Below are 23,414 nucleotides of genomic sequence, written 5' to 3'. Positions count from 1 at the left end.
TCCCCAGGTCATTGGCTGTGATTTGGGGGTCCTGGATGGAGATGTTTGATGGTTGAAATGTGCCAGTGTGATGCCATCCACCATGTGCTGTCCCAGACTGTGCATCATCTCATCAAACCCCTCCCGTAAACTCTGAGTCAGTACCACTCCCACTTTACAGATGGGGAAACCGAGACTTATGGAGGTGAGGGGACTTGCCCACTGTCATGCAGGTGACAGCAAAGGCAAGGACTTGTGGGAATCCCGCTGTGCTTTTTCTTCTCAGCTGCTGGGAGCCTGGACCCACCGACCCTCCAGTTCTGGGGTCAGGAGAGACTGAGCAGTCAGCTGACCAAACTTTTGGCCAAACTTTACCTTTTTTTTAATTGATGTATAGTTGATTTACAATGTTGTGTTAATTTCTGGTGTACAGCAAAGTGACTGAATTATATAGATATGTATCTTTTTCATATTCTTTTCCATTATGGTATTACAGGACATTGAATATAGTTCCCTGTACTATACAGTAGGACCTTGTTGTTTATGTGTTTTATATATAGTAGTTTGTATCTGCTGATCCCAAACTCCTAATTTATCCCTCCCCGACCTTTCCCCATTGGTAACCATGTTTGTTGTCGAAGTCTGTGAGTCTGTTTTTATTTTGTAAATAAGTTCATTTGTATCATCTTTTTAGATTCCACATTTAAGTGATATCATAATTTGCCTTTCTCTGTCTGACTTACTTCACTTAGTATGATAATCTCTAGGTCCATCCATATTGCTGCAAATGGCATTATTTCATTCTTCTTTATGACTGAGTAGTATTCCATTGTGTGTGTGTGTGTGTGTGTGTGTGTGTGTGTGTATCACATCTTCTTTATCCATTCATCTGTCAGTGAACATTTAGGTTCCTTCCATGTCTTGGCTATTGTAAATAGTGCTGCTGTGAGCATTGGGGTGCATGTATCTTCTCGAATTAGAGTTTTCTCTGGATATATGCCCAGGAGTGCGATTGCTGGATCACATGGCAACTTTACTTTTAGTTTTTTAAGGAACCTCCATACTGTTCTCCATGGTGGCTGCACCAATCTACATTTCCACCAACAGTGTAGGAGGGTTCCCTTTCTCCACACCCTCTCCGGCATTTGTCATTTGTAGACTCTTTAATGATGGTGGTGTGAGGTGGTGTCTCATGGTAGTTTTGATTTGCATTACGGGCAGTTATTTCTAACACCAGAACACCAGTGAACATTCTCCAAGAGAAACCCAGGAAGCAAAGAGGTGAGAAGGAAACCCTTTCAGCTGACCACCTGCTATGGGTCAGGTGCTCTGCTGGATACTGGAGATACATTCTCAGTTCAGCCTCACATTATTTCTGCCAGGAGACAAGGACAATCCCAATTTCTATGATGACAACACTCAAGTTCAAGTTCTCTGAATTGCCTGAGGCCATAGAGCTAGAAACTATCAAAACTGGGATTAGAACTCAAGTTCAAGGCTTCCACTAGCTCATATGGCATTATGAAGCTCATTATGCACGTTAGAAGAAGGTCCATCCTCCAGGCAGGTGAAGCCCTGTACCAGGATGCACTGCTTCATGAATGGGACCAGGCGGTTTTCCAGCAGACCTCCTCACTCCCTCAGCTGCGCACGTTTGTGCAGTGCGTGACCTCAACAAACGTACATGGCAGCCCTGCCTGAGTCTGCCTCCTAACCGTGTGCTCTTCAAGTCACGTCGTGCCACCTCTCAGCTGGGTGGAATTGCCTCCTCCATAGACATTCCTTCCATGTAGTGGTTGGACGAGAAACATAGAATCACAGAAGGAGTAGAACTGAGGTCATCAAATCCTAGTCCCTCATTTTCCAGATGAGGAAACTGACAACCAGAGGGTAGAAGTGACTGCTGAGGACACATCTTGAATCACGAAGAGAAACCGCTAGCTCACCAGCCTCCCCACCCAGTTCCCCTCTCCCCCAGGAAGGGGCTTGGCCTCAGACCACCTGTCCTCAGTTCTGGGAATTTTATCCCAAACCATAAGACCATCCAGGTCACTGTCAGGCCCTGACGCCTGGCACTGATCAATTTCCTTTCCTTTTCAGGACGACCAGGAGTTTGGGCCTTTACCCATCACCCTGAGGATTTTGCCAAAATGTCTCTCCTGAGGACACACTGGTGGAAATTTGGTGAGTGACTTTTTTCCTATATGTTACTCTCGAGGGGTAGAGCCCCCTCACTGTGGTTAGAATTAAATGAAAGAAAGCATTTGATGGCAGGCACATCGGTTCCCAAGTGCACAGAAGGGCTGTTCCCTCCCTCTGTCCTCTCCCTGGTCCTGCTGCTTTCAAATACAGGAGGGGCCATTCTTCAAGATATTCATGCTTACGAGGCCAGGGTTGTTGGCAGCGGAGATATTCAGAGGGTTTAAGCCCTGGCAGTTCCTGGCACTGTCTAATCAGGACTGATGCAGGCTGTAGCCAGGCAGGGTCCTGGGGACCCCTGCGGCTCCCTGAGGCCCCATGGTGGGTAGTCCTAGGGCAGAGGCAAGGGGCAGGGTTGCGGGCTCAGAATAGAAGTGACTCGATATTTGGCACATGGCCTTCCTGTACCCGTGCCTCTAGGCTTACTGTCACCCCTGGTTGTTGGTGAAAAGTGCTTGAGCTCTGATTCCACCTCCACCAGCCACTTTCCCCAAGTCTGGGCCACGCCCAGTGGAATCAGAGAAGTTGCCCGCTGACCAGGTCAGAATTCCAGCTGGAAACTTTCTCTGGGATGGGGTGGGGTGCTGCCCTCTCCTCCCTTTACCTTTTCACCACTGTGCCCTGCTGGTGACCCAGGTTTATGGGGCTGCCTATCTTCTCCCACAGCTGCAAGGGGAGCTTGCACTGATTACACTTGACAAAGCACAAACGCCCGTCCTGCTCTGGCAGGAAGGCAACATGGGCTCTAATTGTTTTATGGGCTTTTCACACCCAGAGGAGAGGGGGAGAAACGCCAGCCACACGGGGTTTCTATTCTACCGTTGCCTCCGTGTCAACCCCTCCCGAGTCCCCAGAAGGCTTCAGAGTGGTGGAGAGAAAACATCTCAGAATTGGCCTTTCCACTTGGTGAAAAGAGGCAGAGGGCTCCCCCAGAGCCAGCCAAAGCCCCCCATCTTACTAGTCCTCCTGCCAGGCCTGATGGTGGGCACTGGGTTCTGAGCCCAGCCAAATGGGGGAGCTATGCGAAGCCTGCTGTGTGGAGTAGAAAAAATCACCGCTGTCATCAGCATCACGGCACCCCTCCCGTCCTCCAAACTCCAAAGGCTGACATCTGTCATCTCCCGGTGCCGCCAACAGCCCAGGAGTGGGTGGGATGGGGGACGGCCAGGAAAAGCAAAGGTTACTACCCACACTTCCCAGATGAGGAAACTGAGGCGAGGGATGGTAAGGGACCTGCCCACGATGGCACGGCCAAGCAGCGGAGCTGGGATCTGAGAGGCTCCTGAGTCCCAGTGTGTCCTGTCCGGTCTGCATCTCAGCCTCATTCTAACCTCCTCTCCTCTCCCCCCAGCCTCTTCCCTCTCCTTCTCTCTGTTTTTCTCTCTTTGTGCCTGTCTCTCTGTGTCCGTTTCTCTCTCTTTCTTCTGTCTGTCTCTGTTTCTCTCTGTCTGTCTCTATGTCCCTGTCCCTCTCCTTCCCTCTATCTGTCTGTTTGTGACCCCTTTTCGGCCAGCGGCTGAGACAGTGAGCACACCTCAGATCCAAACCTTTCTCCCATTCACTCCCCTCTGCTATTTTTTTTTTTTTTTTTTTTTTGTGGTACGCGGGCCTCTCACTGTTGTGGCCTCTCCCGTTGCGGAGCACAGGCTCCGGACGCGCAGGCTCCGCGGCCATGGCTCACGGGCCTAGCCGCTCCGCGGCATGTGGGATCTTCCCGGACCGGGGCACGAACCCGTGTCCCCTGCATCGGCAGGCGGACTCTCAACCACTGCGCCACCAGGGAAGCCCCCCTCTGCTATTTTGTTATCTACTTGTATACACCATTAGCTTTTATCTTGTTGTGTCACATATATCTCCGTACACTGCCTTGAAACCGCTGGGGAACAGAACAAGGCAGGGCAGAGATAAATACATTGAATTTAAATGTGCCAGGTTAGGTGAAAGCAAAGTTCACCTTTGCAACTGAGAGAAGATTCCGCAGCTGCGTGGGCTTCCCGCTGCTCCCCCACTCGGCTTCCCTCCTGCCCTTAGAGACTGGACTGAAATTTGCAGTGAATTCACAGATGAATTCACTTGAACTAGACCAGAGGTTTGCAGAGTGACCCGTGGAGACTCCAGGCTTCTGTGCCCCCTGGTGCTGCAGCATCTGTAGCTCAATGCTCCTGGCTCCCAGTTTCCACTGGAGGAAGGAAGATTTCCCACCTAAGGACAGTCTGAAAAGCCGTAGAAGTAGATGGGCTCTACAGATCTTTCAAGTCCTGAAAGTTTGACGATAACATCCCCTTTGGGAAGGAGCAGGATTCAGAGTCACCCCTGTGCTCCACAACCTGTCACTTCCAGGACCCCAAGATCTTTCAGTTCAGGGTGAAGCCAGCCAGGCTCCTTGGGTACAAAATTAAGGAGGTGCGTGCTCTCAGGGCTGGGCAATGCCCCTGCACTTTAAGGAGTGAGTGCCCCCTTAAGTTTGTGCCCTGCATCTTTTTTGTAAAATTTATTTTATTGAAATATAGTTGATTTACAATTTGTGTTAATTTCTGCTGTGCAGCAAAGTGATTCAGTTATACATATATATACACATGCTTTTTCATATTCGTTTCCATTGTAATTTATCATAGGATGGTAGGACCTTGTTGTTTATCCATTCTATATATACTAGTTTGCACCTGCTATCCCCCAACTCCAAATCCATCCCTCCCCCACCTCTCCTCCCCCTTGGCAATCACAGTTCTGTTTTCTATGTCTGTTTTGTAAATAAGTTCGTTTGTGTCGTATTTTAGATTCCACGTGTAAGTGATTTCACATGGTGCTTGTCTTTCTCTGTCTGACTTACTTCACTTAGTAGAATCATCTCTAGGTCCATCCACGCTGCTGGAAATGAGCCCCGCATCCTGCTTGCCTTAGCGTAGTTCCCATTTCTGCTTTTGGCTGCCTTTTTTCTCTCCTGCACTTTGCTCTCTTGGATCCTTTAAATGTGCTCAAATCCCACCCCTATTTTGGAAAACAAACACCTCCACTTCAACCTTGAGCCCACGCTCCCCTCCAGCTGCCACCCTGCCTCTCTCCTCCTCTTGGGTGCCTATATGTCCTCTTTCTCCTCCCTCCTTGGCCCATGCCGGTCTGGGTTCCCCCAACAAGCTGCTCTCACTGTGGTCGCCAGTGTTCTCCACGCTGCTAAATGTGCAGATATTTTTCGTTATCTCTCTCCTTCCTGAAAAGCCCATCTCTGTTGGCTTATTCGATGCAGTAGTGTCTTGGCCGTCCTCCCACTTCCCTGGACACTTGTCCTTTGTCCCTTATCTGGCATTAAGTGTCAGTGTTCCCCAAAGCTCCCTCCTAACTGCTCTGCTCTTCCCATCCACCATCATGCCTTCAGTTACCACCTGTATCCCACGTCTTCAAAATCTCTATCTGTAGCCCAGCCCTCTCTGCAGGGTTCCAGACCAGTACAGAAATGGTCACTTGTCACCTCCATTTGGATGTCTCCAGCGTACCATGAAATCCACATGTTTAAAACTGAACTCAAGCTCTCCCTGTCTCCCCCTCCACATCACCCCCAAATATCTGGTCCTGTTTGTTTTGTCTTTTCAGTGTTTTCCTAACTGAGACCTGGATTATGTGGAAGAAGGTAGGTGTGTCTAGGTCGGAGGAGTCATGGAGGGCTCTGTGACCTTTAGTCCTAAGCAGGGGAAGGAAATTATTTAATTGTCAAAAACATGACAACACTGTCAAAAATAAATTAAATGAGGCATATACGTTGTGAAACATGAGTCAGCGTTCTAGTCACTCTGAGGTGCTATATTCATGAAAAACTCTTCATCAAAAAAATTTCGTGCTATGGTGAAGTCTGTGGATGATAACGCTTGGTGACATGAGCAAACTCTATCATCGCATTCCAGAAGCCTCTGTGTCATCCCCCTACCCCACTCCCAGCTCACTGAAGGGGACTCTGCTGCTGACTTGCAGGAGAAGCTCCCCAGAGGTTGCCAGTGAAAGCAAAGCCCTACTTGGCACATGCTGTTCCCACTGCCTGGAATTCTGTTCCCTAATTCTCTCCCCTCTTCAGCCTGTCACTATTCCCTTCACTCGACCTAGTCTTACTCATCCTCTGGTTCTCAAGTTAAATGACACTTCTTCCAGGAAGCCTTCCCAGAATCCCTAATGTCCCCCAGGTCCCCCCCTTACACATCCCTCCTGGTCCTTGAGCTTGCCCTTCCAGGCTCTAATCAAGTGATAACTTACCTATTATATGGGGTTGCCTGTGGCCAGCTCAGCATCACTGTCACCCTTTCAGTATGGAGTGAAGCCTGGGGCTGCCATTTCCCAGAATCCCCTTCCCAGGATGGTTCTGGGTTAGAGTTGGCCAACAAGGCACTTGGGGGGCATGTGATCCGTGGAAGAGAAACAGAGCCATTGTTCTCCAGAGGCACTGCAGCCGACAGGTGTGCAGACGTGAGGCTGGAAGCAGTGCCCAGGTGGGCTTCTTGAGGGGCACCTACATCAAGGCTGCAGGCTGAGGTGGCTCATGGGAGCTTCCCAGTGGCCTCTGGGTGAGCTCTTGAAAACCAGCTCATCAGGGGTGGCTCCCTGCCTTCCAGCATCATGCAAACCTCAGATTTCCTACCCTGAATCCCTTCATACTTGGAATACACAGAGTGGCTTCTGTTTTCTTGACAGATTCCTCACTGATAAAAAAATCATGTGTGTGAATAGTGTTAATATCTGTCTTCCTCCCAAACCATAAGCCCCATGTGGTCAGAGCCAGCATGATGTGTGGCTGTATCCCCAGATATCAGTCTAAACTGAAATAGAATCCACATAGTCCCATTTAACAGATTGGAAGACTGAGCCCCAGGGTAGATCACAGGGTAGTGGCAGGGCCGCCATCAACCTGTCTGAGTGCATTCTTTCCCTGCCATGAAGGCACTAGAAACGGAAGGAAGGACTTATTCCAAACAGCTTTTGAGTGACTCTTTCAGATGTTAGCTTCCTCCCCCCAGTCAAGATGCTAGTCACACTGAAACCAAACCACAGGCTTCTCACTAATACAACTGAGTTATTATCACCACTTTCCAGTTGACAAAATTATTTCTTATCTTTGTATTTTATAGGTATAGCAATAAAAATTATTGTCAAGGGCATTATTACAATTTTTAACTATTAATGGAATTATGATGCCTGATGGAGTATGGGCAACAAAATATACTCCCCACAACATGCAGGAACTTTTTGTTTATTATCTCTGGGCTTTACAGTTACCATAGCAATAAAATTCATACTCACTGGGATTATTACCGTTTTCAACAACTAATAGAATTATTGTTTTTGAGTGTGGTTTTAAGCCTTAGAATAAAATGTAATCCCATCAACAGTACTGAAATTTTTAATGTCGTTCAACATTATCGTAAATGATCAATATAATAACAGAACTCCTCTAAGCCTGTCATTGTCACTTCTCCTTCAACCATGGGGTCTTTGTGTTTCTCGTGTTATGAGATCTAAATTTGTCAAGGGAGCATTTGAGGCATTCGCTCATTATACAAGCATTTAGTAAATAGACCTCATGCTAGAGGTGGAGACTTCCAGAATGAATAAGACAGCCTAGCATGGTAGTTAAGGGAGCTGGCTTTGGGGTCATCTGGACACGAGCTTGAATCCCAGTTCCGAAGGGTGTCCCTGGGCAAGTTTTCTTACTGTCTTTAAGTTTCCACTTCCTTAATCCAACCCCCCCCCCCTCCAAGAAACACCAAAAAACCCAAAAAGGAAACCATTTCCACCTCTCAGGGTTGGAGTGAGGGTCAAAGGTGACTATCTTGTACATGCACCCCTATGTTCATAGCAGCACTGTTTACAATAGCTTAGACACGGAAGCAACTTAATTAATGTCTGTCGAGAGATGAATGGATAAGGAAGATGTAGTGTATATATACAATGGGATATTTCTCAGCCATAAAAAAGAATGAAATAATGCTGTTTGCAGCAACATGGATGGGTCTAGAGATTATCATACTAAGTGAAGTAAGTCAGAGAAGGACAAATACCATATGATATCACTGATATGTATGTGGAATTGAAATCTAAAATACGACACAAATGAGCATGTTTATGAAACAGAAGCAGACTCACAGATATAGAGAACAGACTTGTGGCTGCCAAGAGGGAGAGTGGGTAGAGGAGGGTTGGATTAGGAGTTTGGGATTAGCAAATGCAAATTATTACATAGAGAACGGATAAACAGCAAGGTCCTACTGTATAGCACAGGGAACTATATTCGATATCCTGGGATAAACCATAATGGAAAAGAATATGAAAAAGAATATATATACATATAGTTGAGTCACTTTGTTGTACAGCAGAAATTAACACATGGTAACTCAACTCTACTTCAATACAATTTAAAAAGAAGTGACTATCTTTGCAATATGCTTAGGAAGATGCTTGGCACAGAGTAGGTGCTCAGTGAAGGAAGGTAGTCGCCGTGTTTGTGGTTGTCGCTGTTGTGATAATCTATCCCTTTCTCTGAAAGGACGTGCGTTCTAATGGGGAGGGGCATCAGCCTGCAGTTGTGACACATGCTGCACAGACAGCCATCTAACCCAGCCAGGAGACAGTGGGGTGGGGTGGGGGGCTTCCTGCTGGAGATGACCCCTAAGCCGAGTCCTGAAGGATGGGTGGCGTTGACATTGAGGGATAAAAGGAGATAAAGGGCCGTGGGCTTCCCCGTAGGCTAAATGACCCCCCACCAGGCCACTCTGTGACTTTGAGCAACTCCCCAAACTTCTTCCTTCTCAACGTGTGAAAATCCATTACTAGTAATACAGGGAGCTCGGAGAGTCTGCAGGCTGTCTTTGGATGAAAGAAAGCATTATCGTATTAACTAATTACATGAATTAAAATAAGTTAATTAAATAAATGACTTAATGAGATTAGTGCATTTGTTGTTTAATGATCCGTTACCGCTATTGATAATAATAATGGATTCTGCACTATGACAGGTGACAAGTCTGTTGTCGAGTGGTGGAATTTGAAACCACAGAGGAGCCACATAGGTAGGGGGTGAGAGAGGATCCCCTCAATGGTACTTTCCTGCTTGGGCTGCTACTCCCCTGGCCTCGTCCTGCAAAACCTTGGGGTGAGAAAGGTCAGAATGTGGCCAGGGGCCTTGTCTTCAACCCTCCGTCAGGTGACTTCTCAGAGCTTGCGTTTCCTCACCTGTAAAGGGGCAGGGGCATCAGTGATACTGGAATTAGGTCATGTTCACACCTGAGTCTGGGATCCCCCCGAGCGGAGCCTGAGGCAGAGGCTGATGAGGGCGTCCCCAGCTTGGCACTCGGCCTTGCTGTCTATCTGGGTAAACTCATCAACTTGACCTTCACAGACAAGGCACAGCCACGTGGCCGGAATCTATCATCTCCATCGATACTGGACACTGTGGTTCCGGGGCAGCATCTCCCACCCTTATCAGAAGGATAACAGGTCCTTGCATTGGTTTCCCTCCCATCTGGTGTTTATTTCTCTTGGTCCTCACTCCTTCTTGGATCACATTTCCAAATAAACCATCCACACGCAAACCTTTGGGGGAACCCAGGCATAGACACTGGGTACCAGAAATGGCCCTAGTGGGGAATTCCCTGGTGGTCCAGTGGTTGGGCCTCTGCACTTTCACTGCCGAGGGCTCGGCTTTGATCCCTGGTCAGGGAACTAAGATCCTGCAAGCCGCACAGTGGCTCAGCCAAAAAAAAAAAGGACTGGCCCTAGAAAGCAGTCCTCAGGATGACTGTAGCCTGCAGAAGACAGCTGCCCCCATATTCCTCAAAGATGCCGGTTTACTCTCCTTCCGTCCTAACTGAACCCCGCCCCCGCCTCCACCCCCTGTGTTCACGTACAGTCAGTGAAGGATGGATTCACCTATCTCACATAATAAACCCAGTTAGCCTTCTTGCCGTCAAGTCTCCTGGCCCCTTTCTCAGCACTATGCCAAAACATTTCCAGCATCTCCGCCATATTTGTTAGAGAACATCATTGTGTTTGAGCTTCAAGGAGCCGTCCCAGCAGAGTGTTAGGGGGGCTCCAAGTATCCTTACCAGACGCTAACTGCCAGGTGACACGTGGGTGCCCCCACGTCAGTGAGTTCTTCCCTGCCCATCTTTATATTTCACTGGTGAAAACCCACACAGGCCTGCTTCTTAGCTGGGTCTTCAGACTCCTTTGGAGTGAAAACTGCCTCTACCCAGAGCAGCAATGGTACTTTCCTGCTTGGGCTGGGCTGAGACCTGATGTCATCCTGCAGGCAATGGGGAGCTCGAGGGGCTCAACTTCTGGGCCTCAGGAAAGGGCTTGGCAGGGTCTCTAGGCAAAGGGGAGCTCCTCTTTCTAAAAGAGGGGAGAGGGCTGTGTCTGCCAACCTGGTGGTTTAGAGGAATCTGGGTGCAGTGTTCTCAGGTCAGTTCATCCAACTGTCCTCATTCTGGGCCTCAGGGTCCTGCCCTTTGCCCCTGAGTTCCCTGATTATCGTAGGAGGCCCCCCTGCAGCTATGCGTTCAGTTTTCTCTGTAGTCCTTCTACCCCAGAATTAGATCCCAGGCTGGCTTTTCAGCACACTCCACCACTGGGCAGCTGCAGGAGGTAAGGGGGGGTATCCTTAATGCTGCCACCGAGTCAGTGATACGGACAGAGTAAACGGACAAAGTAGGTGATTGAATAGTTAATCCCACTAGGGAATTGTAAGTAGAAAAAAAAAGTATGGGAGACCCCTATAAGTTAATGATCACTCAAGAAAGCAGGTTTGCTTAACCACAAAACCAGGCAGGCTTGCTTAGCAACAAAACCATGCAAAAAAGTATGAGACATGCCCCCAAACAATAAAACGCTGGTGGCATGAGGCCCACATCCTGCCCAGTGAGCTCAGTAAGTTAATGATTCCTAGGATATGCTTCTCTGTGCACACTAAAATCAAAAGTATAAGGAAAAGGTGACATTATACTGAAACCTGAGATGATTTACCTATTTTAGTATATGTTACCACCTTTCGCTCATTTCCATTGCACCATGACAGTCCCAGCTCGACCATGGAGGGACAAGAAAACTCCCCCACCTGACAAGGAGGCAGAACTGGTGATGGAAGCGTGATGTCTACTCAAGAGTGAGGAAGGGCTTCCCTGGTGGCGCAGAGGTTGAGAGCCCGCCTGCCGATGCAGGGGACACGGGTTCGTGCCCCGGTCTGGGAAGATCCCACATGCTGCGGAGCGGCTGGGCCCGTGAGCCATGGCCGCTGAGCCTGCGTGTCCGGAGCCTGTGCTCCGCAACGGGAGAGGCCACAACAGTGAGAGGCCCGCGTACCGGAAAAAAAAAAAAAAAAAAAGGAAGGAAGAGGGAGGATCAAGGGAAATAAAAACAGGACAGAAGGTGCCCCACCAAGAATTGCCCCACGGGAGCTAGCTGCCCTACACTTCCAGTTCTCATCTTAATGGGTGCTGAGTGGGTGTCCCCCAGGCACCTGGGGACAGGAAGTGAGAAATGCGCATGGGGCCTGAGGTAGGGCACCATCAGGGTACGTGTGCATGAGACTGATGGAAGCCTACACCCTCCCCCTCCCCCAGCAGGGGCTAGAATAAGACATGAGGCGGAGAAGATTAGAAATGTCACCCAAGACGTGGCCAATGTGTAAAGTGCCAGGCAAAGTGCCTGGTACAAAGTTAGAGCACACTTTAAAAGGCATTTATGGTTTTGTATTCCTGGTAACCTACATTTACTAAATAATGGATGAATGAAAAGAAAGAACAAGTTTCTGGTCTTCTGTAAGTGGACCTCATGCATATTTAAGTGGCGAGGCTCACAGACTAACAGAACGTGAACTAGGACCCCTGAGAGGTCTCTGTCTACCTCCTGCAAAGATGTCTGAGCTGGACCAACAGGACTTGAAACTGTCATTCTTCTTCTTTTTTTGGCCGTACCACGCATCATGTGGGATCTCAGTTCCCCAACCAGTGATAGAACCGCACCCACTGCAGTGGAAGTGCGGAGTCTCAACCAGTGGACCACCAGGGAAGTCCTGAAACTGTCATTCTTGAGAAGAGATTTTGGCCTGTGAACCTCCGAGGACTTCACAGTGGTAAGGAAGGACAAGGTAGGGGGACAGTCCCCAGAGAGCAGCACCCTGAATAACCTGGTCTGGGGCAATCCGCCTAGTGATTACATCCAAGGGCTCTGAGCCCCCACTGCCTGGCTTTGAACCCAGATTCTATCACTAATTAAAATGTGTGTGTGGGACATCTGCTTCCAGGAAAATGGAGTAGACAGACTTTTCCCTATTCCTCCTACAAAGCACAACCCAAAACCCTGGGCATTAAATAGAAAACAAATGTAAGAAGGTTCTGGAAGGTGGAGAGAAGAAGCCAGCCTGGATGGGGGCTTTGGAACGATATGACGAAGAGCTCCCTGGGAAGTATCAATCCAGATTCCTGAACCCAGTGAAAATATCCTTCAGGAATGAAGGGGAAACCAAGACAGTCTCAGATGAAGGAAAAAGAAGAGAATTTGCCCCCAAAAGACCTAACCTAAAAGAATGGATAAGGAAAGTTCTCCAGACAGTGTTTAAGGAGGGGTTAGGGATCGGAGAGAAGTGGGTGTCATTTCAAAGGGCAACCTGAGGGATCTTTGTGATGATGGAAATGTTCTGCGTTCCTTTTTTAAATTGAAGTATAGTTGATTTACAAAATTATATTAGTTTCAGGCGTACAACACGATTCAATGTTTTTATAGATTATACTCCATTTAAAGTTATTACAGAATAGTGGCTATATTTCCCTGTGGTGTACAATATATCCTTGTTGCTCATTTATTTTATACATAGTAGTTTGTATCTCTTAATCCCCTACCCCTATATTGCCCCTCTCCCCTTTCCTCTCCCCTCTGGTAACCACTAGTTTGTTGTCTTTGTCTGAGAGTCTGTTTCTGTTTTGTTATATTCATTCATTTGTTTTATTTTTTAGATTCCACATATAAGTGATAACATAGAGTATTTGTGTTTGTCTGTTGGACTTATTTCACTAAATATAATACCATCCAGGTCCATCCATGTTGCTGCAAGTGGCAGAAGTTCATTCTTTTCGTGGCTGAGTAATATTCCATTGTGTGTATCTATCTCTCTATGTATCTATCTATCATCATCTCACATCTTCTTTATCCATTCTTCTGTTGATGGACACTTAGGTTGCTTCCAAATCTTGGCAATTGTAAATAATGCTGCTCTGAACATTGGGGTTCATGTATGAAATGTTCTGTGTCCTGAGTGTATCACTGTCATTATCCTGATGGTATACATTGTATATATCGTACTACAGTTTTGCAAGATGTTATCATTGGGGGAAACAAGATAAAGGGCACTTAGAGTCTCTCTGTAGTATTTCTTAGAGCTGCATGTAAAACTCCAGTTGTCTCAATATAAAAAATTATAATTAAAAATGAATGACCTTCAGCCAACTACTCACTTCTCTCAGCCTCAGGTTTTCCTATCTGTGAAATGGAGATCATAGGAGGATCCCCACATGTAAAATAGAACATCAGAGTGTGGTTGTGGTGACTAAATTAGCTAAAACAACTCCCTAGAACAGCACCTGACGTGTAGTCTTTTCTTGTCACATGTTACCGATAATTAGCGCTACCGATATAAAGAACCACCTTGCTCTGGGCAGCAGTCAAGCCCTTCACATGGTTTCTCTCCGCTTACAGCAATCTGGGAGGCAGATGCTACCTGAATGGCCATTTCCCAGATGGGAAGACTGGAGTTTCAATAAGTTGCCAGGGTCACACAGCTAACGGGAGGCACATGTACGCTTTGAACCCAGGCCTCCTTGCTCCTCTGCCCAGGTTCTGAACCACTGGGCCACAGAAGCCCAGATAGTGGTTCTTCCTCCAAGAAGAAGTTATTTTTCTTATTTGTGTCCCTCTTTTCATCCCTTAAGTGATGACCACAAAGGTCTCTGGCGTTTGCCTTTGTCAGGGAGAGGCCATGCCCTGTGACCCCGTCCTACCCCTCCAGCCGGCCAGAAACCCAAAAGTTGGAGTAGGTGGGGGCAATCTGAAAGAAGGCAAGACAAGTAGGCAGGCTGGGGTCCTGGAGCCCGTGACAAGGGATGTAAAAAGAGCGAGAGAAGTTGGTCAAGGCTAGAAAAGATCCCCGAGGGGCTTATCAGGTGTGAGCCGGAAAGACAGACCCGCGCTTAGATCCACCTCTCCCTATTTGCTGATGCTGTGACCTTGAACAAGCAGCCTAACCTGAGTCCCAGTCACTTCATTGGGAAGCAGGGCCTGCGTTGGCACCTGGGGGGCAGGGGCGCTGAAGACCAGATGAGGTGCCAGCAGTGAGCACATGGCGCCATTGCTGGCACACGGTCGGTGCTTAATAAATGTTCTCTACCGCTCTTCCCGCTGGTGGCTGATTTCAGGGGGTGGGGCTCAGAGAGTGCAGACGATTCCATTGCTTCAGAAGCCAGAGGCCCAGTGCAGTGGTGGTTTTCTGGGACTGAAGGAAGCTTCTTTTGAGACTGTTGTGTTGAGGGTATAAAGAGGTTGAGGAGGGAGGGACGAACTGGGCTGTCCAAAGCGCCCCTTTCCTCAGGATTCAGGGCAGGTGGCTCAAGCCCCAGGTCTTTTGAGTAAAAGCCAGCTGTGTGGCTCAGGAAATGAGGATTTCAAAACAGCAACAATATATAATAATAAAAGTAGCAACCGCAAGGCATTATTAGCAGGCTAGTTTATCAGCAGAGTACTCAGCAGGCATTAACTAATGAAAACTCCTCCAAGGTAAGCAGTTATTGATTTGTGAGGAAAGAGAAAAAGAACTCCATGGGGATGTATTTATGTCCAGCCACGCTGAACAATTAGTCAGTCTCTGCCACAGGTTCCTTTGTCTTATCATGGCTCCATTCCCAGTGGCGAAAAGAGGCACAGGGAGGGACAGTCATCGCAGTGAGGGGGGCCCTACTGTCCCCCAAACACACTAGCATTTGCCACCTGCCAGCCTTTGCCTGTACTGTGAAGTGAGACAAAGGAGGAAGGGGGCAAATGGGGGCCGAAATAGCATCTTTATTACCGATGGAGCAGGACATAGAGGATGTGGCTTAGATCCGGGGGCCAGAATCTGACAGCCCACAAGGGGTGCTGTCTCCTTCCTTCCCTGCATCCCTCCATGGGCAGGGGTCCCCATGGAGGGGGCTTGTGAGCTTGTGGCTCCCGAGAAACTGGGAAGAGGAGGGGCCGGGCTGCACAGGCCCACCTGTCCGCAGGCATGAGGGGCAGCGGGGGCTGGTGGGTGCTGGTCTGTGTCTCCCACATGGAAGTCAGTAGCAGGAGTGAGGTGAGGCTAACGCGTCCTTCATTAACGGAGTGTGTGGAGCGCTTAGTAAACATCTGTGTGATGAGAGTGTGTCTGCTAATTGGGGAGGGTGATGCTTGCTCTCCTACGCTGGCTGAGGATTCCCGGAGGCTGAACCAATTCGGCTAAAATACGCTGCCCTGCAGACACTTTATTAGGAGAGTTTGTGGGGACAGAGCTCTGGACCTGTGTTCTGGTCCTAGCTGGGCTTTGTGTGTGGCCTTGGACGTGCCACCTCTCAGAGCGTCTGTCCCCTCATCTGCAGAATGAAGATAATCATAATATATGGTCCCAGGGATGCATGAACCAATGGCGGGGGACTTGCCACGGATGCCGCAATCCTCAGGAAGGGTTCGGGGCTGCTGCTTAGATTTTAGGGCTCTGCACTGCCCCGCTCGCTGCTGTGGCAGCATCTGGTCGTCTGGTCGGCTTTCCCTCCTTGGAGCCCAGAGGGTTCCCGCCTGAGTGAGCCCTGGGATGCTCTGGCCTGGGCCCACCTAGCCACACCCCTCCTCCTGGCTGTGACAGCACCACTTTATAAAGCCTGCGGCCACCCTCCACCAGAGCTACACCCCAGGCACAGGTTTTTATCCTGCAGCCATAAAGTAGGATTGGGGAAGAATTTACAATCAGGGCTATAAAGTAATAACAGCAGAGAGGCTATTTCGTTGGGTTCAAGTGGAGGTGAGTGAGGGGTTCAAAAGTTCAAGACCTCCAGGCATTTCCTGGTGACTGATAACCTCCCTGGGCGCTGAAACCAGCTGGTGTCCCAGACACAGAGGTTTCTTGAAGACTGAATAAGGGGGGCCAGTGTTCATGGTTCTGGGCTTGGACTGACAGACACCTGTTGGCTCAGGTGGTGCCCCAAGACAGGCACTGGGGGTGGGGTGCCGTCTTCCCCATCTTTCTCCTGTATGCCACCTGGGGAGATGCCAGCAGGGCTCCTGCCCTACTCTGAGCATGTAAATGGAGGGGCAGAGCATGGCCAGAGAAATCAACCGTGCCCTGCCATACGGGGTCTGACAGGCCTAGGTTCCTCTCCTGACTCCCACTTACTGGCTGTGTGACCTTGGGCAAGTCCCTCCACCTCTCTGGGCCTGATTCCTCATCTGTCCACAGGGAGGGCAACACCTCCTGTAACTGAGGTCATAGCCTGGCACACAGTTGGGTGATGGAAGAAGCTCCTTGGTCTTCCCTTTGCCGTCCTTCTGTTCTTTCCTGTGGGGCCCTCCACCTTCCTAGGACTCAGAGAAGTGGACCAGAAGGGGCCTTGGAATCATTCCCGGGAAGAGGTGAGAGGTAGAGTCAGGAGCCCAAAGAACTAAATTCTGGTTCCAGCCTGGATCCTTCCTAGCTCTGTGACCTCAGGCAAGTTTCTTAACCTCTCTGAGTCCCAGTTTCTACCTTCATAGGAAGCAGATTTTGGTACTGATGTTCTGAGGCTGTTCATCTGGACACCCCACTGGCTGCTGAATCTGTCCTAGAAGAGCCTTCAATATATACATTTTTAGGGGCCCAGGGAGGTGGGGGGACTTCCCAGCACCAGAAGAAGGAAGGTGCTTCTTACATGTCCTAATTGGGGTTACTCAGGTTTTAAAAGACAGAGTCTCGTATCAATGGCAAGACAGATTTGGTGAAGTGGTCAATGTGGCTGGCCACAGAAACCTTAGTGTTCAAATCTTCTTTATCTCCACAAGAGTCCAGCAGCATTTTGGGGACCCTTTAGGGCAGGAGTTAGAAAGTGATGGCTTGTGGGAAAAATCCGGCCCATTGACTGTTTTGTAAATAAAGTTTTATTGGAACACAGCCACACCCATATATTTGCATATTGCCTCTGGCTGCTTATGAGCTACAAGTGCAGAGTTGAGTAGCTGCTACAGAGACCATAAGGCTTGTAAAACCTAAAATACTTGCTACCTGGCCCTTTATAGAACACATTTGCAACCCCCACCCTGGCGGCTGGGGATCTGAGGCTGGGATCTGTGCTTGAATCCGCTGCCCGCCCTTCATTTTACAGGAGAGGAAGCTGAAGGTCAGTGACTCGTCCAATGCCATGCGACGGTGGGATGGCCTCTGAGGGTCAGAGTACAATGTGGCGAGCCCAGTCTCGTTCTCACCCAGGGGTCACACTGGGGACAGTGGAAATGAACGAATATACAAGGGAATCCTTGTATGTTTCAGAGGGATCATTGAAATTCCCATGACCAGCATGGGCAGATTCTGAACTCAGAGCCCTGCCTGCTCCTGCCTGGCTCCTCTGTTAAGTTCAGAGCCTTCAGCCTCCCTCTGCATCGGAGACACAGGCCAGGGCCAGCTGGGCACGTCGGAAAGTGCTCAGGACCCCAGCCTGTAATCTAATCCACCACCCCAAGCTCTCTGCCTGACGTTCCCCCCTGTTTATGTTGTAGGCCCATCATGCCCACACTGGCTTAATCCACTAGGCATACACCGAAATGCAGAGCTTTACAGAACTCTTTAGAGACGCCTCTGAGTGAGTCATTGGAGAGAGTGTTTTCCTGTCAGAAAGTTGTGTTGGTGGCGTGCCGGCACTGGCCGCGTGATCTGGAGCTCCGGGTGATGGCATCTCTCCCTCCTTCCTCCCATGCCCACCAGACTCAGGAGGCTCCTCGTCCTGGGTTGGCGGGGGGGCCTCGGAGATCTCCTGGATGCCCCGAGGCCAGCAAAGGGGTCCAAGACACAGCTGGAGTGAGCGTCCCTTTCTGTGGACTCCCTCTGTGGAGCAGGGTTGCAGTGTCAGGCGGAAGAGAGGGCAAAAGCTACGGAGCCTGATGGACTTGGGTTTGAATTCTGAACTGGTCACTAGCTGTGTGGTTTTGAGCCTGTTCTAAGACCTCTGGGCACCCCTTTCTTCATCTGTAAATGAAGACAGGATTCCTCCGTTGATTCAGCTGATGTGTACAAGAGTTCCTTCCAGATCCCAGCAGCTGCCACGTGGGTTAAACGCAGTAATTGCCCTGAAGGACAGGGACCCAGCAAGGCCCCATGGGATGGCCATTTGTATTCTTCTTGTTCTCGGCTTCAGTCCTGGCTTCTTGACCTTTCGCTTCTCTGGGGCCGTGGAGATGACCTGGCTGTTTGCACAGAATGCAGGATGGGGCTGTGGGAGCATGGCGAGGATGGACAGGGGTCTAGACACCCTGCCCTGGGAGGGATCAGGGACCAATGAGATGGGGAAGATGAGGCTCACGTGGACACAGTCCCTTCAGCCAGTGTGCAGGAGGGGGTCTGGAAAAGGGCAGAGACAGGGCCAGAGTGGTGGCCAACATGGTGGGCTCTAGTGCCCGATGGCTTGGGTTCCAAGCTCCCACCTGCCACCTGGGTCTGTGCACTCCATGCGGGTGATTGACCAGGGTCTCGTCTGTGCACCGGGGATAGTCACAGACCCTAGTTCATGGGTGCCGTCAGGATTAGATGCGTTCAGCCATCAGAATGGAGCCTGGTATGTGGGAATGGCCCACAGGTGTGGGTGTTATTATTCTAGGGTTCCAAGGGCAGAGCTTTGAGTGGAGGGCAGGGAAGTACAGTGGTTAGGTACATTGATGTTCTTGGCCTTTGGGTCGGACCGTCAGAGTTTGAGTCCTCGATCTGTGCCTCCCTATCTGGATAAGCATGGAAAAGTAACGGAACTTCTCTTAAATCAGATTCCTCAGCTGTAGAAGAGTCACATGCTGATTTCAGAGAGCTTGAGAGGTTTCTTTGAGATCACATATGGAAAATACTTAGCACAGAGCCAGGCACATAGTAGGTATTCAATAAACGGTAGCCATAATTATTACTTGTATCAATAGATGAATAGGTCAAGGAGGTGAATTTCAGTTCAGCTTAATGAAGGGCTCTGGATGGAATTCCACTTCCAACCGTGGGGATGGGCTGCCCCATCAGGTAATGAGTGCCCTGTGAATGGAGGCATTCAAGCAGGGGCTGAGGGATCGTTTCTCAGGATGAAATGAAAGAAACCCGTTAGTGAGAGGAGGCTGCACTAGACCATACCCAAAGTAACTCCAGCTTGAAAATGAGCCCCCTAAGTCTTATCGTCTTGTGCAGCCGTAGACGGTAACCCTAGGAGGGTGTTTTCCTAACCGTTTGAGGGAACATATTAAGCTGTCCCTAAAAAATGTTCTTAGTTAAATGAAGTTGGAAAGTGCTGTATACTGTGGCCCATCTTAAAAAATCACATGCACATCAGCAAATTCAAGGCTCTGAGAAAAAAAAATAGCCAAGGAACTTTAATTTTGTTTTGTTTTTAGAGTCCGTCCCTATTCAGATATTGCAGGGCAACAGTGTTCAACAGAATATACTCTAAAAACATGGGTCTAGGAGAATTCCCACCTCTTGGGCAGGCTCTGCATTTCCAAGCTGCGGTTAGATGACCTATTTAAGTTGGTGATCCGCGTCACACTGAAACGCACACCCTTGCAGAAGCTCCTGGGCCTGTGAGCTTTCCTTTCCAAAACCCTGTCATCCCCGAGAAGGCCTGCATTTATAACCTGTCAAATCAGACCTGATCTGGCTTCTGTTACTGGTTCCTATGAGAGATGGTGACCCCTGGATGTCGGAGGAATGTCCTGCTGTCCTGTCCTTGACCTTTAAAAAGGCATTCAGCCCCTTGGGGTGAAGATCAGCTCCCTGCTGTCAGTTCTGCCCTGGTTTTGCCAGAGGCTTCATAGCCCATCTGATTGCCCTGAGCCCCCAGGGAGGGTCATCCCCTGTCACACCTCTACCTGTGTGCACGCAGCACAATGACAGTAAAGGAATTACTAGGACTGTGTAGGAAGTTGCTTATGATCTGACTGCCCTCCTGGAAAGCAAACTCAGAGAGCGTGTTCGACTTGTTTGCTCCCGAATCCCCAGCAAACGCTGCTGAATGAATGAACATCTCTTTTCTGCTGGTCATCTGAAAGTTGAAACTGAACTTTGCTTTAGGGCCATAAATGCAATTTCAGAGATCACACGCTGGATAAGAAGACAACTTTGTCCTGGGCTTGACTGCATCAAGGAATGTTCAAGAAATGTTCGAGGAAGGACCCAAGCCTGGAGAATCAGAGTTCCTGGGATTTCACACCCAAGGGCTTCTCGATTCTTTGTTCCAGTCAAGGTCACTTGCTGCCTTCCCACCGGCCTTCTCTTCCTGCCTCCGGGATTTTGTTCATGCTGTTTCGCCTCCTGGAGAACTAGACCTCCGTGTCTCTCTGTCTCTCTCTGTGTCTCTGTCTCTGTCTTTCTCTTGGCAGTTAGGAATCCACCCCACCTTCATGAAGCCTTTTCAGACCCCTCAAAGCATTCACTCATCTCCCATCCTTTACTGAACTCCTTCGGCAGAATTAATTTTGCCACAGTTTTGAACCTTACCTTGGAGTTTAGCTGTTTCATTGCCTGTTTCTCCAACCAGATGTCATATTTCCTGGAGGCCACATGTCACGCCTTCTAGACTGGGAGGGCTGTGGCACAGCACTGGGCCCAGTGGGGCCGAGCAGGATACCCTCAATACCATTGATGGACAGCTTGCTGTGTGCCAGGGATATGCCAGATGGCCTCACACATTGCCTTCTTGAGCCAACGGTTCTCTTGTCATCGCATCGTATAGATGAGGACATTGGGACGTTACAGAAGCTATAGCACAGCCTGTAGAGCTGGGACGCAAGCCCAGGACTTCCAGAATCTGGATACTTAACTCATCACACTCCATAGGTTTAAATCTACAGGGACCTCAGGATGAGGCCTGACCTCTGGTTTCTTCATTTCTTGGACTAAGCCCACTATCACGATATGGTACATGTATCTGTTGGAGACAGATGGTCCTGGGTTCCGGACCTGGCTGCAGTGCTTACTGTCCTTTGGCCTCTGGCCTGCTGTTTCCCCTCCCTAAGAGCACAGTTCCTCTTCTGGAGAGTGAAGACAGCAAGAACACCCCCGCAGGGCCATGGAGAGGATCGAGAGGGAGACACTCTATGAGAGGCAGTTATTCTCCTTCCCATCCCCTCCCTTTTAATGCTTTAAGCACCTCTGAAATCTTTATCTGATTTTGATTGCAATCTTTGTAACTTTGGAGATTTAAGCAAATCTCCAACTCCTAGCATATGGCAAGCATCCCACGACGGTGTGTGAATTGATCCAATTTACGTTCAGGAGAAACATCTTGTGGAATTTCATCTGAACACAGGGTGACAGAGGCCGAGAGATCCAGGTTTGACTCCTGGCCTACATTTTTCTTACACTTACTCTGTGCCTAAGGGTAGTTCATCAGCCTCACGGAGCCTAGGGCTCTTTACACGCGCAGTGGAGGTACTAGAACTCAACTCCTTGGCTTATCTTTGCCCCTTTCTTTCTTTATTTTCCCCCAGCTTTATTGAGATATAATTGACACATAACATTGTGTAAGCTTAAGGTGTATAGCAGGATGACTGGACACATACGTATATTGCAAAATGATCGCCACGATAAAGCTAGTTAACACTTTCATCACCTCACATCATTACCATTTTTTTTCTTGTGTTGAGAATGTTTAAGATTCACTCTCGTAAAGAGAACCCTCTAACACCGTTGGTGGGAATGTAAACTGGTGCAGCCACTGTGGAAAACAGTATGGAGCTTCCTCAAAAAACCAAAAATAGAGTTGTCATATGGTCCAGCAATCCCACTCCTGGGCATATATCCAGACAAAATTATAATTCAAAAATATACATGCACTCCTATGTTCATAGCAGCACTATTCACAATAGCCAAGACATGGAAGCAACCTAAGTGTCCATTGACAGATGAATGGATAAAGAAGATGTGGGGTGTGTGTGTGTGTGTGTGTGTGTGTGTGTGTGTGTGTGTGTGTGCAATGGAATACTACTCAGCCATAAAAAAGAATGAAATAATGCCATTTGCAGCTACATGGATGGACCTAGAGATTATCATACTAAGTGAAGTAAGTCAGAAAGAGAAAGACAAACACCATATGATATCACTTATGTGTGAAATCTGAAATACAACACAAATGAGCCTATCTACGAAACAGAAACAGACTCACAGGCATAGAGGACAGATTTGTGGTTGCCAAGCAGGAGAGGGGGTGGGGGAGGGATGGACTGGGGGTTTGGGATCAGCAGATGCAAACTATTATATAGAGAATGGATAAACAACAAGGTCCTACTGTAGAGCACAGGGAACTATATTCAATATCCTGTGATAAACCATCATGGAAAAGAATATGAGAAAGAATGTATATATATATTTGTGTAACTGAATCACTTTGCTGTACAGCAGAAACTAACACAACATGGTAAATCAGCTATAATAAGTATACATTAAAAAGAAGATTTACTCTTAGGGACTTTCAGTATGTATTACAGCTTTGTTAGCTGTAGTCATTATGCTGTATATTACATCCCCAGAACTTATTTATCTTATGACTGGTAGTTTGTACCCTTTGACCAACATCTCCCTAATTCCTTCACCCTCAGCTCCTAGCAACCACCATTCTACTCTGTTTCTCTGACTTCGGTGTTTTTAGGTTTCACCTATAAGTGGGAACATACGGTATTTGTCTCTCTGACTTACTACACTTAGCATTCATTGAGTTATTTTAAGACTTAAATGAGATAATGAAGATGAAGCAATTAACATAGTGCCTAGCACATACTGAGTGATAAAAATAGTGGGTTTTGATAATAATAGTTATTCCCATGTTCATGCTAATTAGTCAATGTGGAAGAAACTGATGTCAGCAGAGGTCAGGCTATTTGCCCAAGATCACCCACAAAAGTCTAGGAGGGGTCGGCGTCAAGTGCATTGTCTTCATTCCTGTGCACCACCCAAAGGCAAAAGGGAAGACCTCAGTGAATGTTATTCATTCACT

General features: G+C 48.5%; 1 long non-coding RNA gene across 1 annotated transcript in view; it reads left to right on the top strand.

Annotated features, from left to right (window-relative positions):
* Positions 1-23,414, top strand: part of LOC117199005 (uncharacterized) — a 132,369-nt gene that overhangs the window by 94,207 nt on the left and 14,748 nt on the right. Inside the window, exon 3 of the long non-coding RNA XR_004480182.2 lies at positions 2,080-2,163. This is a non-coding gene — a long non-coding RNA (uncharacterized LOC117199005). The remainder of the gene's footprint in view (positions 1-2,079; positions 2,164-23,414) is intronic.

The sequence above is a fragment of the Orcinus orca genome, chromosome 11 (assembly GCF_937001465.1).
Source record: "Orcinus orca chromosome 11, mOrcOrc1.1, whole genome shotgun sequence".
Lineage (NCBI taxonomy): Eukaryota > Metazoa > Chordata > Mammalia > Artiodactyla > Delphinidae > Orcinus > Orcinus orca.
Note: the sequence above shows the minus strand (reverse complement) of the source record. Positions and strands in the feature narration are given on the sequence as shown.